The following is a 14,582-nucleotide window of genomic DNA, read 5'->3' as shown; positions in this document are numbered from 1 at the left end:
TTATAACTAGTTGATAAAATGTTATCTGTCGTTGCTGATAAAGGCGATTAGTACACTTTGGAGAACAACCTTAATTTCTCATATAGAGAGATGGGTTGTGAAATAACTGTTAGTAATTACAAAAGATCTTGAAGCATTTTTGGAGAGTTCTGTAAAAATCTCAGCTTGAGGGCTCAGTGAGGGTCAGAGAGACAAACCAATATTCAGTGTTCTTAGAAAAGGAGGAGAACTGGAAAAAAGAAACAGGGAACATTTGTGCCGCTGTAAGAGCTGATGATGTGCCCACATCATCAATCCTCTATTCTTGGAAAGGATGAGAAACCAGAAAATATGTGAAGAAGGAGGACTGTGATGATGCAGAATAGCTTCTTTTCAAACCACGACTAAATGGATTAGAATTCTTAAGCATGGAGAAGATGAGACTTGGAGGGAACAATATGATCTCTGCTACTCATATATAATATATACGTGTGTGTGTGTGTGTGTACATGTACATGTATCATACATGTGTGTATATATATACGTATACATGTATGTGTGTATGTATGTACAAATATGTATATACATATATATACACATGTATATACGTATATGCATGTATATGTGTGTATCACTCTTATCTACTTCTTTTATGTGAAGTACAGTGAAACAAAATGTTTGAAAGTTCAGAACAGGCAGAGGAGTTTTGCTCCGTGATCTGATTCGTAGTTTATCTCTGGCAGCCCTTGATGTGTAGAATGCTGTGAGGACCAAAACTCTGTACATGTTCAAGAAAGCAACCAAAAGTATACAAGAAAATGTCATTAGCAGCCAGTACATAAACGTATGCTCCTGGTGTGAGAAGTCACAAAGCCACTGTTTGCCAGGAGTGTGTTCTGGCAGGGCAACACTGCAGATTTAGCCTGTTCTTATGGCCTGACTGACATCTCTCACTAGTCACTGTCCAAGAAGGAGTACTGAGCTGCATGATACGGTGGTCTGACACAATACAGCTATTCTTACCTGTCTAACCCCATTGATTTCTTCTCCCTGGAAGAAGTGCCTATTTGGTCCAATGGCTCCCCTGAGACATAGGTGATAAAAACAATAACTTGCTGCATTTGAACGTGAATTAAGCTGAAATCAGAAGTATCCCAGCTTCCCATTAAGCAAACATCATGTTGTAAAATGCCGTGAGACTGCGAGCAAATAATACAAGCAGTACGGATTATCATTGCTAGTTTTTGTTTTTGACTGCAGCATTTCTAATAGAAAGTTTCATCCTTCGCATCGTCAGTCATCCTCAGACAGTGTTTTACTTGTGCTTTATGTTGGTGTGCAACTGAGCTTGGTAACCTTAAGTGAAAGAAAATGAATGGTAACTTTCAGAGGAAAGCAAAGCAGGCTTTCTTTGAACCTCTGCTAGCCTTGTTGAGAAAAATGCTCCCTTCCTATAGTCCAAAAAAAAAAAAAAGCATAAATAGTGGAGGGAGTCTCATTTCCTTTTTTTCCAATGTGAGTTTTATAGTACAGCTAACTATATGGGGATTATCGGCTACAAACCTCAGACGTTATCTAACTTGCTGAAAAGCAAGATGGTAATTATTAATCCACATCAGAATGAGGTTCTGGCTTGTGTAGGTTTGGATAATTACCTTGGCTTCAATTTCTATTTTTCAAGCAGGAAACCTATTGTGGAGTTTAAATGCTAAAGGAAGGTGTAACTACAAAGATGTAGATAAAAAATTATCGAGAGACGAATTAATTCTTTATGCCAGCATGGCTTGGAATAGCTGTCTGTTCTCTTTGAACATCATTAAGAAACTGTTATGGTTGGCTTCCTTTTCTCTGCCATAAGCAGCTGATGTGAAAAAGAAAGAGGGGGGCCTTGGCCTTACCTCTTCCATGTTTCCACAGACAAAAATAACTTCACTCTGTCCTTCCTGAGTTTTATTTTTTGGTGTGTGTGGATAACTTTGAGGTTTAACATTTCTTATTAGAGGAAGTTAACATCCAGGTTAAAGTAGGTGTCACAAAGGCCACAAATTAATGCAAAGCCAAGTTAAAATACTTTTTTTTTCTTTACAGTTGTACAATATTTTTCTTGATCCTTGACAGTGATGATGGAATGCTGATGTGGTAGAGTGGGCTCAGTGATCCTCAATTCTGAGTTGACAGCCACGTAGAAGTAAATCCACTCCCTGGGGCTGTTTGAGGGTCAAAGCTTGTTAAAGTGAGTTTGTATTATCCAAGCATTTCTGGGAGAAGGTTCTGCCTTTTTTCTATTCCTATTAATGCACTTGAAGTATAAGAGAGGGGAAACTTCATAGGTTTGATTTCTTTCAACAGTTTGCTTGTGCTTCTGGGCGGAGGGGGGGAGACAATTAAAAACCATGAATTGAGCTGGAAGAAAAGAAACTGTTGGGTAGGAGTAGTTGTATTTAGAATGATCATCTCAAGAGCAACAACTGAGGATTTGGGGGCAGAATTGCATTATTAGTATCATTCATAAATTTCACAGTTGATAGAATTGTTCAGTTGATGCTTCTTCCCTTTGCTTTCCAGGGGTTATAAATAAGTTTATTGAGAATCTTGGTTACAAGGCTTTGAAATGAGATGACCTCAGGAAATGTATGGGTTAGCTGTCCTCTTATACCTCTTTCAGGGATATGACAGGTGTGGTTGGAAAATGTAATGGAAAGTATCTGTTCTGCTGAGAATGTGTTGTGGTTTAAGATGCAGGCAGCTCAGCACCACACAGCCTTTCACTCACTGCCCCTCCCAGTGGGATGGGAGGAAAAAAAAAGAAAGTAGAACTCATAGGTTCAGGTAAAAACTATTTACTAAGACAGAAAAGGGAATAATAGTGGGAATAATAGAGGGAAATAATAGTGATGATTATATATACGCACTTAGAAAGCAAGCAGTGCACAACACAATTACTTGCTGACCAACCAATGCCCAGCCAGTCCCCCAAGAGTAGCTGCTTCACCTGCCAACTCCTTGCACTTTTGTAGTTTTCTCACACAATATCATGTGGTGTGCAATATCCCTTTGGCCAGTTCAGGTCTGTCTTTGTGGTTCTGTCCCTTCCCAGCTCCTCGTGCCGCAGGCCCCCTCACGAGTGAGATGGTACAAGAAGCTGAAAAACTGAACTATCCTTGGCTCTGTACAGCACTGCTCAGCAACAACTAAAACATCAGTGTGCTATCAATGTTGTTTTTTGTTTGTTTGTTTGCTTACTTTCAAAAGCCAAAGAATAACAACTCTGTCACAGCTGAAACCAGGACAGGGTGGAAAAATGTAAGCATGGACAAAGTGCTATTTTTCACTCACTGCTGTGGTTATACCAGGACTGTTCGCTAGGGAAAGCATATATTGGATGGTTTTGCAGTGATAAGAGGACTAATTATGGGGGAGGTGACTTGGAGCAGAACAAAATGCTATAAGCATCCTTGCTGTGCTGTCACCCCCACTATAGAGAACCAAAATCCTGCCTGATTCTTGATGTCATTTCCTCTTTTAATTAAAAAGTTACTTCAATTTTTCAAGCATGAGGAGAAAAAGAAGCAATCAGTGTAGTTTAGTACTAGCACCCGTGGGCACCACTAGCTGTTGTAGTCTGATGCTCAAGTAAGATCTGGGGCTGTCAGGTCCCTGGTGGCACTAGCAGGGCCCTACTGGCCATGACCACCCTGTGCCAAATATTCATCCAAGCCAAGCTGTATTTTCCTATGCCTTGCCCTCTCCCTGGGCAGGTACATGTCAGTTTGGGTGGTCTTATTAAGGCCACGTTTCAAATTAATTTCTCTTCTGTGTGCTTTAGAAATGTCAGGCAATGCATCTTCCCTGAGTCTTGCTTTAGCACTGACAAGTTAAAAATCCCACAGGAGTGAACTTGAGCAGCAAGTCCCCAAGTTCATCCCTGGTATCTCCATGACACACCTAATAAGGTCATGGAATGCTGGGATTTACTGTATTTCAGCCTGAACGTGGATAAAATGTCCTTGACAGAGGAAGTCCAAGTATTTGTTGTTGTGGGGAACTGGAAAATTAATAGATCACACTGTGCCGGCACAGGCCATCAGTAAATCTCTATACTGAGTCTGGATATAACAGTTTTTCATTAACTTTATTATTTCCCAGAAACTTAGTACAGAAAGGCTCAAATCTACTTTTCTTTTGTCCCAAAGGCTCCAATGCTTATGCTTCTGGCCTTTACCCTGTGTTGTCCTATTTACATTTTTCACCCTTTCCCAGTTTGGACAGCTATTGGTTTGCAGTGCTATTATAGCACAATGCTATTTTTGTCATTCTATAGCAACTAAAATCCTTGTGGAGAATGTAGGAAACTTCTGTCTATTTTTTTTTTCCTCTTTTTTGACGGAATATCTGTCACTTGGTTTGCCTACTCTTTTTCTTGCTACTGCCTACAGAGCCTTCAGTTCTGCCTTGGAAAAAAGGAGGAAAGCTCTTAAGGCAGAAGAAAACCTGCTCGTTAGCACTGACATTCAGAAGTTGGGGGTGTATTACATGACTTGTCAGCTTTGGAGGGAGCAGCTTATGACACTACTGCTTGTTCCTGTCCCTACATTGTGCTTTCTCATTGCCCTTCAGTTTTAACAGTAAATGTTTAAAATAAAATGTCTTTCTTTTATGTTTCCCTTCTGAAAGGGATGGTAGTTAAAAAGCTTATATTTGCTCAGGTGCCAAACAGAGAGTGCCAGGCCAGACAAGCTTAAGTGTGTGGACCCAGTTGGTGCAACACGAGATAAACAGCTTTATCTGCTCAGAGCTGAGCAAACTGAACAACTGAGGGCTCTTTGTGCCAAGCTCTGTCCATACACACACATCCTTGTTGAGCCTTCACTAAGATGCATGCATCAACTACATGTAACCAGAGGTAAACTACTACAGAATGAGAAAGTGGTGGTTCAAATGGCTGGTTGGACAGTTCCTGTGTGCTGCTTACCTATCACTCAGCAACTAGATGTCTGTGTAATGATGTTGGCTGTATTGTCCTATTGGTAGGCACTAACTAAAGGTAGAAATGATATTAATGATATTTGCAGGATGTAACAAGGGAGAAACATAGATGGTGAGGATGAGAAGACACTGTGGGTGCAGGTATGTGTGTTACTCTGTGTTCACTTGCTAAGGATATTACTGGTAACTGTATGGCACCAGTGACTGAGATACTTATTTTCACCTACATCTGACTAACTCTGATGAAGACCTCTCTCTGATGATGTAAGATGTGATTATTTGGCAGGTTGCAGGGCTTTGGGGCAGATAAACTTAAAATCTGCTTATCACCAAAGCTAGGGTAGAGAGCATTGGACTGCTTGTCTAGTCTTACATGCAGAACTGTCTTTTCATGTCTGTGAGGCCATCTCCTTGTGTGCTCTCAGGCAAGGTTGTGTGAGTTGCTTTTGGGAAACCTAATTTACCTTCAGGTGGGTGTCAGGAAGCCATCATGCATCAGCAGCTCTCTGCTTTGCTTGTGTTCTCTGGCCCAGATCCAGGAGTCTCTAGATGATTTTTTTTTTTCTCCACTGTGAGAGGCTGAGTGGCTTTTTCACAATTTTCCACTCAACTGTGTGACGCTATGCCTAATTTGTTAACCTGTGTTAAGTTATACCAACTGCACAGAGGAGAGTGAATGTGGCCATGATAGAGCACAGTATAGCTGCAGGGCTGCCTTTGGGTTGCCTTAAAAATAGAACTCATGGAGATGGCCTGAGCAATTACTGCTACTAGTTTGTGCCACAAACCTTTTTTCCAAAGACCTTTACCACTGCTGGATGTACAGCCAAGCAGAAATAAATGCGACCATGAGCTGCAGCTTGTAATGAGTACATAAATTTGAAGTCAGTCATTTTCATTCAAGTGAATGTGTCAGGCCATAAACTGTGGCAGGTAGATACTGTACCTGGCACGCTCATCTGCATATCTGGCAATGTTTGAAACAGGGTAAAAAGGACATAAGAAGGTCAGCCCAATCTACTCCATGAATCAGAAGCTATTGTTCTGATTGATGAAGCAGATGTGACTCTGTCTTGGGTTTTAAGCTCTCAAAACAGGGGTCCTCTTTTTCTCAACAAGTTTATCACAGAATTGTAGAACGGCCTGGGTTGAAAAGGACCCCAAAGATCATCTAGTTTCAACCCCCCTGCTATGTGCAGGGTCACCAACTACCAGACCAGGCTGCCCAGAGCCACATCCAGCCTGGCCTTGAATGCCTCCAGGGATGGGGCATCCACAACCTCCTTGGGCAACCTGTTCCAGTGCGTCACCACCCTCTGTGTGGAAAACTTCTTCCTAATATCCAACCTAAACCTCCCCTGTCCCAGTTTAAAACCATTCTCCCTTGTCCTATCACTATCCACCCTTGTAAACGAGCTGCTCCCCTTCCTGTTTATACACTCCCTTCAAGTACTGGAAGGCCACAATGAGGTCTCCCCAGAGCCTTCTCTTCTCCAAACTAAATAAGCCCAGTTCCCTCAACCTTTCCTCATAGGAGAGGTGCTCCAGCCCTCTGATCATCTCAGTGGCCCTCCTCTGGACCTGCTCTAAGAGCTCCATGTCCTTCCTGTACTGGGGAACTTGATGTTGAACTTGATGTTATTTTCTGGCAACATATGGAAAGCTGGGGCCTTTGACCTGTCAAACTAATAGCTTCTAGGAATATTTCATGGGAGCCAGAGTTCAAGGAGATAAGGTTTGCAAGATCAGACACCAGCTGTTAATCTTATGTTTGGTGAGACTGACTTTGAGTGACACACAGTATGTAAGTAACTCCAATCTTGGGTAAGTTGTGCAGTCTCATTTATATCTTTGTATCTATTGCTATTACAGAAAAACCTGGTGCACTGTGGTGGGTTACATCCCCAAGGTGCTCACAGATTCTCATTTGGGACAGTGCTGCCTCAGGCTGTGAACATCAAAGCAGGATCTGTGTATGCGCATTTGGCACAACATGGTTGGCTATAGGGAGGTTACACATTCACATACAAGACTCTTCCAGGCACTTTTGGAAAGGCCTTCACAAAATATTTCCAGCCAGGTTTTGCTTTAAAAGCTGCTGCAAGCACTGGCTTTCATGGATTTATTCTGCTTTAAGTTGTTTGCCTGTCTAATGATCACATCCAGAGAAATGCTGTAAACAAGTGAGCAAACAGCCACATAGCTATGATTCCCAGGAGAGAATGATCTGTTAGAAGGGAAAAGTGCTTGTTTGGTTACAGCTGAATTACTAATATTCCTATAAATTGCTTCTTAGGGGTTGTGTAACATGTTTGGGAATGTGGCAATGAGAGATGTTGAAATGGGGAACAGACTTAGAGGAGTAGAAATGGAAGGAAGCCAAGCCAAAATACACAGTGAGCCTTTTCCAGAGACAGGTCAGCAATGATCCAAGTGTATTCCCACAAAATGGAAGTTCAGAAGGGAACCGTAAGCAATGGAAAATATTACACAGTCAACTTTTGTTATAAACCTCTGTCACTCCGAGTTCACTACAGGAAAAAAACATTCCTAGAGTTTAAAGACCCTTCTTATTCTTTTCTTTCTCTCTTTCTTTCTTTTTTCCTCCTATGTTTAAACATCTTAGGTAGGCTACAACGACGAGAAAAGATAAACTGTTTTTCTAGCAGAGAAAACTTCAACAGTAGAAATATTTCAGCAGTTTTCTTTCACAGTATTTTTCAGGATAGGACTTCTGCTTAGGAGGAAGGGATAACCGAGGAGCAAAGTTTTGTGGTGTATACTTCTATTTGGCTTTTATTTTTGCTTTAGACTTAAGAACCACTGCCTGACTTTTCTACTATCCTAGCAATTATAGACACTGTTCCTCTTTGCATGTAGCTGCTTAGGCAGAGGTAGGTAGCACCACTGTGTGTGGTGGCAAGGAAACCACCTGGCCTGAGTTCCGTTTGTTCTTAGCTGAGCGTATTCACTGGGGAGCATCATGCAAGCAGTAAGACCTTGTATGTATGGCCATTAGACTCATAACTTGGGCTGTTCCCAGGAGCACTTGGTCTGGTAGGTGCTTTTTCTTTCAGACATGAAGGGCTTTTGTACTTCAACAAGCTTGACTCGTGCATTAGATGCGCACACTGGCTCACTAAAGGCTATTACATCCTTGACTCCTCTTATTATATATTGTTAGGGATTGGGGTTTTTATGTTGTTGTTGTTGTTGTGTTTTGATAGATTTTTTGGTTTTTTTTTTTTTGAGATGAGCTATCTTTTGTCAGCTAGCCAACCATCTGGTGCAATGTGATAAGCTTTTAGCAGAAGCTTTCTAGGGAACGTGTGTATTCCCAGTATCAACGTGATTCATTGTGCTTGCCCATAAGCTGTTTTCTGTGAGTAGGCTGCTCTGAAGAAGACTATGAGGTTTATTGATATTTAGCTTGTCTTTCATTTTAAACCAGTTGTTCTCTGTGTGTGCATCTGGAGCCAAAGTACTGGTTTCTCATCATAAACTAGCTATGACATGTTTCCTTTTGTTTGGATGCAGGCAGAAATGGTTTGAAAAGATCAGGAAAGAGTCTGCTCTACAACTCTCACACTACAAAGAGAAAAGACAACTTGGTAGTAATAATGGTAGTAATAATTAGGCCTTATGAAGAGCGGCTGAAGGAGCTGGGGTTGTTCAGTATAGAGAAGAGGAGGCTCAGGGGAGACCTTATTGCTCTCTATAACTACCTGAAGGGAGGTTGTGGTGAGCTGGGGGTCAGCCTCTTCTCCCAGGTGACTAGTGATAGAACGAGAGGGAATGGCTTCAAGCTGTGTAAGGGAAGGTTCAGGCTGGACGTTAGGAAATACTACTTCTCTGAAAGGGTGGTCAGGCACTGGAATGGGCTGCCCAGAGAGGTAGTGGAGTCACTGAGCCTGGTAGTGTTTAAAGAGCGTTTGGATGTTGTGTTGAGGGACATGGTTTAGCGAGAACCATTGATGAAGGGCGGATGGTTGGACTGGATGATCCTGTGGGTCTTTTCCAACCTTAGCGATTCTATGATTCTAATAGTACTAAATGTCTGGCACTAATTATGCTCTTACATAATGAAATAAACTCTTTATTATTGTTCATGGGGAGAGACAGAGATGCTTTCTCTACTGAAAAGGTAATTTATCACAGGACTGAAATTTAGATATTCTGACTGGCCATCTGCTACCTAGAGAGAACCTTGAAGATGTGCAGTAGGTAGCAACAGTTGGGACATATCATTATCCACCTGTCTCAGTTTCTCGGTTGATAAGGAAATCTTCTATCATGCTTCTTTGATTACCCCAGCAATAAATTACTTTATTTCCCTAACCAGGTCACTGAATATTATAAACTTTTTATTGTGGTTCCAGGCAGGAATCTTCTAAGCTTACTTCATGTTGGAAATAAAGCAAATGAAGGGAAGGAACATCCCCATAAGACCAATCCTATTGATCCTCGAAATTCAACTGATATGAAACTTGAGACACAGAAATTCCATTTTTTTTCTGGGTAGTCATATTGAGATAGTCAACTTAATTAGTGCTCTGTACTTTGGTCTGCTTCCCCTCCACAATTATTGTACATCCTTTCCCAGAGTCTTTTCCCAGAGGAATTAGGGGCATGCCACCCAGTTACTGGAGCGGTTCATCACCAGTGCTGAGGATGGAAGAACTGTGACTCCTGGCAGAACTGTCTCTTTCTCAGCTGCTGTCTCAAAGAACTTGTTTTAGCCTCAGTAGAAATCTCCCCTTCTCTCAGCAGTGGGAATGCTGCTTTGCTGATGTAACTGGTTTACAGTTACAGCTTTCTGTACCTCTTGGATGTGCTTTTATTCATAATTGCTTAAAATTTGATCTATTCCTTCTTTTAAAGGCCATATTTCTAGAATTCCTCGTGTGATGTCTCTGTAGGGATTGGAGGCATGCTTTCCTGAAGGATCCATACCAAGAAGGGCTCATTATTTGCCTGAATTGTGGACACCACTGTGTTCAGCTGCTCTGGAAAGCAGCCCCAGCTGCATGCTGAGTCTGTCATCCTGCTCCCAAGCAGGGAGAGGTGAGCTGCCCTTAGTGGAGCCCATGAAGAAGTGGATTCTGTATATTGGAGAACTCAGTTTATTTTGAACCTAAAAATGTCCAGAGAGGCCCAAAAGCCTTAGATTCTATTTGATGGACTGGAAAGTGAAGGAAAGCATTAATTCAGATTGGTTTATGGTGATGGTTGAAATCTTGGACTAGTATGTTGTGCAGAGTTGGAGTACTTTGTTCTAGGTCAGCCCAGAATTAACCTATGTTCCCTTTCTGCTCCAGCACCTCACGGATTTGGTAGGTTGGAAGGTTCAGCTTCAGTTCTGTATGAGCGTTGCTCTCCAGCTGACCTCCACTTCCTGTGCAGACTGACGATCACAATTCCATGAATCATAGCATTGGTCTGACCACAGAAGAAACCCCGACTTGTTTTCTGGGAAGTATAAACCAGGATAAATAAATGTATTCGACACAAATGTATTGAAGTAAAATGGGAACGAATGCCTCAAAGTAAGGAAAAGACCAGTTCGATTAAAAAAATCTGGCCCATCTGTTAAATTTTTCTTTTCCCTACTAGTAAAAGAAGGGTTAAAAAATATAGAGGAAGGTATTTTTTCATATGGTGGCAATGATTTGAGTTGAAAACTCTTGATGAAACAATGCTTTCTCCATCTATACAACCACTCATCAAGCACATTGTGTCTGAAATGCCTTCAGTTTGCATTTCATTCTCCCAGTTGTGGAATTTTTTTTCGTTTCCCAGACAATTCAGAGCCTTTCTGAACTCCTCCTCATTATGGAGGGCATGAAAATGGCTGTTCGTGGCAGAAGATACTGCCAAAAGAAATCACTACGGCTGCTTTTTTTCATTTCTGTGAGCTGAGGAAGAACTTTGAGAACTTGCAGCATCTTGAATTCTCTCCTGTAGACCTTAAAACAAGAATAGCAAAGCAGGTTTTGTGAATGTAAGAGAAGAGGGAGGGGGGAAAATAAAACAATAACCAAACCCCACAGGTGTGCATGAGTATGTATAATGTGGAAAGAAAAAATTAAGAATGCTCTCCAAGGACATGTTAAAATCAGAAGTGAATAAGAGCTAGTTAACATATGGGCTCACTCTTCTTTTTTTTTTTGTTGTTGTTTTTTGTCTGTGGATCCCAGCCCTAGTAACAAGTATAGCTTGGGGAGTACAAATTGTACGTACAGGGTGTTCATGTGGTTTGTCGGGATGCTTTGGCTCTACAGTTTTCCACATGTCCTGCTGGGTGAGTTAAGAGTCTCTCCTGAGGTAAGGAGGGGTTCCAAACTCCCCATGTAAGTGTGTGTAAATCTCCTCCGCTTCTGCCATTGTGAGCCTTTCTGGTGTTTTCATCTGCACTGGAATGAAAGGAGAGTCCTGAGGTGCCTCAAAGCACTTGACTGTCCTCACAGTTGTTTGTGAGCTTTCCCCACTGTGTTTTCAATGGAGAGATCCTGAGCCCTCTGCCAGTCTTGTCCGCAGCTATGGTGTGAAGGGCAGGTGCTGGAGTGTGCCAGGTGTTAGTTTGTACTGGGAGAAAGTCTCCTGGCTTCTGAGTCAGGGTCTAACACCCAAAGGAGATTTTTCTTACATTGTTCTTCCAAAGCAACAACTCTGAGCATGTTAAATTTGAGATTGTTATTTGCTTTTTAATATTAGTAATGAGTTGAAAGTGTTCCTGCATTATGTAATCATATGATTCTGTTGGGTTGTTGTTGCTCTTTTAAGCAAAGACCCCAGTGAATTAGAAACTAGAACCTAGAGTGCTGTGGTGAATCTATTCCTTAAAATTAGTACAGCCAATAAAGATGAGATTGGATGATGATTACTTAAAATTAGTCTCCCCCAGAGCCTTGGGCAAAGAACTGCAAAGTGTAATCTATGTAGCAGGCTTTCTAATCCACTAGGTTTCAGTAATGTTGTAAAAATATATTACTAATGTAGATATGTATGGCTGAGCTTAACTGTTGAATTTTTCCAAAAGAAAAATTCCTTTTGCCTCAACAGATTGTGAAAGTTGTCTTAAGGATAAGGCCAAAGTAGGTATTGCAGCGTGAACAGCAGATCTTTTGGGGAAAAAACCTTTGAGAGCCATGAGAAAGTTGCCCCAAGATCCTTAAATGTCTTCCAAAGACAAAACCTAATTGAGAGCCAACATCTCAAGGGCTATTGCCTGCAGTCAGTGGGCCACATGTCTTTACCACTGTTGGCCATAAAGCACGGGCCTCTCGCCGGCATGGATACGCACTGGATGTGCAAATGCTGTGCTGGATAACCAAGTATAGACAAAAACAAACTTCAGCATACACCAGGATTTCAGCAATTTACAAAAATGGCATTATCTCTTGCTCAGAGTGGTTGATACTGCCTCACTGCTGACACTGCTTCAGCTTTTATATGCTGCCAGGACCCAGGGTTGGCAGAAGAAGGGACTCCATCAGTTTTTCTCTGGGCTGGAAATGTTGAGCTCATGGTGACCCCTTCCCCTCTGAAGCTGTGAAACAACCCTTGCTCAAACTGTACGTGCATGGGATAGATAACCCAGAGACCATGTAGAAGACCAAAGGAGATGGTGCTTGCAGCTACCAGTTTGCTAAGGGAGGAAACCCTGTTCCCAGGTTACCTTTACAGTTAACACAGAGAAACAGAGGAGTTCTGGACATCAGTCCAGCTATTCCTGGAGTAAAGGAGAATATCTGCTCTGTCCCTCTTAACGTGCTAAATTTAATTCTTCATCGGCAGGAAACAATCATTGCAGTAGGCCACCTATATATTTGGATATGTAGGAATATGTGTATAGGTTGCTCTGGAAGTAATGCCTCCTGCTGTTTTTTACCCATGGAAACTGCAACAGATACAGACAGTACAATAACACTATTAGAGCTATCAGCTATCAAAGAATATTTTTCAACTGTTACCACCGTTAGCTATGTATTTTCATTGGCAATGAATAAGAGCCTGCATGCCATGGCACTGTTGATGAAATGCACCATCCATTGTTTTACTGTGCTGGCATCCACTGTTTGTTCTCCATCGGTGTTCAGCATGCATCAGTGTCAGCGGGTACAGTTTTTTTCTGCCTGGATGAATTCCATTCCTTACCTTTGCTTCACACTCACTTCCATGCCAGATGCCATTCTGTTGGACTGCCCCTCTGCTGCCACCTGTTGCACAGCAACAAAATACTATTGGGAAGGTTCATCCTCTATTGCCACACCACCACCACTTACCTCTGTCTTCACTGGCTGACATAATAAAATAGGAGGCATTAGTTTCAGAGCAGCCCTTATACTTTGTCTCATGCAGGGGTGCCAGCATGTTGGCTGAAGTTCTGGAGTAGCCAGGTGTTCCTGTTAGCTGAAACAAGGTGCAAGCTTGTATTTTGCCAGTGTACTTGGAGGTCAAACGTTCATTCTATTTTAAAAATGACTCTGCATAACCCCACTTTTTTGCTTTATGGAAAATGAGTCAACAATCTGAGTGTTATCCACAAAAAAAAAAGCTCCCTTCACGGGAGTAAAAACTGCTGTCAATTGTCTCAAGGCTTTACCCAGATTGAGTTAGCTTCATGTTACTGAAGCTAGTAACACTGCAGTTGCACATCTGCTGAGGATCTTGTCCACAAGCATTTGCCATCAGCTGACAGTGATATTTATTTCCTGGAAGAGGATGTTATTTTGAATCTTATTCATATCACAGAAGGTACGGACCTCAACAAAACCTGCTCCTTCTCCTGCGTCTGATCCTGCTCTTGCTTGAGAGCTGTTAATGAATCCTATCTGTGAATGTGACCTGGGAGTTGGGCTTCTACACAACGAAGCCAATATTTTAGAAAAAGACATATCAGACAATGTAAACCGCCCTCACAAGAAAGGCATTTTAGGCATGTAAACTTAAAACTTTTAAATCTTCTGCTTTTCCATGTATTGCCAGCTTTCTGTAAGAGACTCAAGCTTCCTAAGCCATCCTTTCCGACTATAAAATATGCTTACACATCTAGCCAAGAGACAGACTGTACAGTTGCTGGCATGTCTCAAACTGATGTATCAGGTAATTATTAGTCTCTATAAACAATTCCCAATCAGTGAAAAGATTGTTGTTTTAATTGCGTGCCTGACAAATGAATACATTAAACTTTAATCTATTTCTAGCTGTTCCATAAGCAGTAGAAGAGGTTACACTAAAGGCATTATGAATTATTCTAAATCCTCTAATCCCGCAGTCTGTGAAGAACTCCATTTTCAGTTCTTACCATACCCTGTTGTTTCTAGACCTGAACCTCACACACCAAGGTGATCGTGATTGTGTCTCACTGGGAAGAAAGGCGCATGCTGGACTTAGGATTGTTTTACCTTCATTCACTGCCATTCCCAGACGTGTTTTCTTCCTTCTTTGGCTCGTGCTGCCTCTCAAGCGGAGTTTATAGAGCAGCTTTAGAAATTAGGCTATGGCTCATGTTTAAATGCAGGCAATGTGTTGCTCTTCTGAAGCCTTCAATGCCACTCTGACTTGCACCTTAATCTCTTCTGTTGAAGCGTGTTTTCTTTCTGCAACATCTCTCT

The 14,582-nt window shown here is 41.7% G+C and overlaps 1 long non-coding RNA gene across 2 annotated transcripts in view; it reads left to right on the top strand.

Annotated features, from left to right (window-relative positions):
* LOC101751380 overlaps positions 1-14,582 on the top strand; it is a 107,405-nt gene that overhangs the window by 35,907 nt on the left and 56,916 nt on the right. The gene's annotated exons all lie outside the window — the stretch shown is intronic.

Source organism: Gallus gallus, chromosome 2 (assembly GCF_016699485.2).
Source record: "Gallus gallus isolate bGalGal1 chromosome 2, bGalGal1.mat.broiler.GRCg7b, whole genome shotgun sequence".
In the NCBI taxonomy this organism is placed as follows: domain Eukaryota; kingdom Metazoa; phylum Chordata; class Aves; order Galliformes; family Phasianidae; genus Gallus; species Gallus gallus.
Note: the sequence above shows the minus strand (reverse complement) of the source record. Positions and strands in the feature narration are given on the sequence as shown.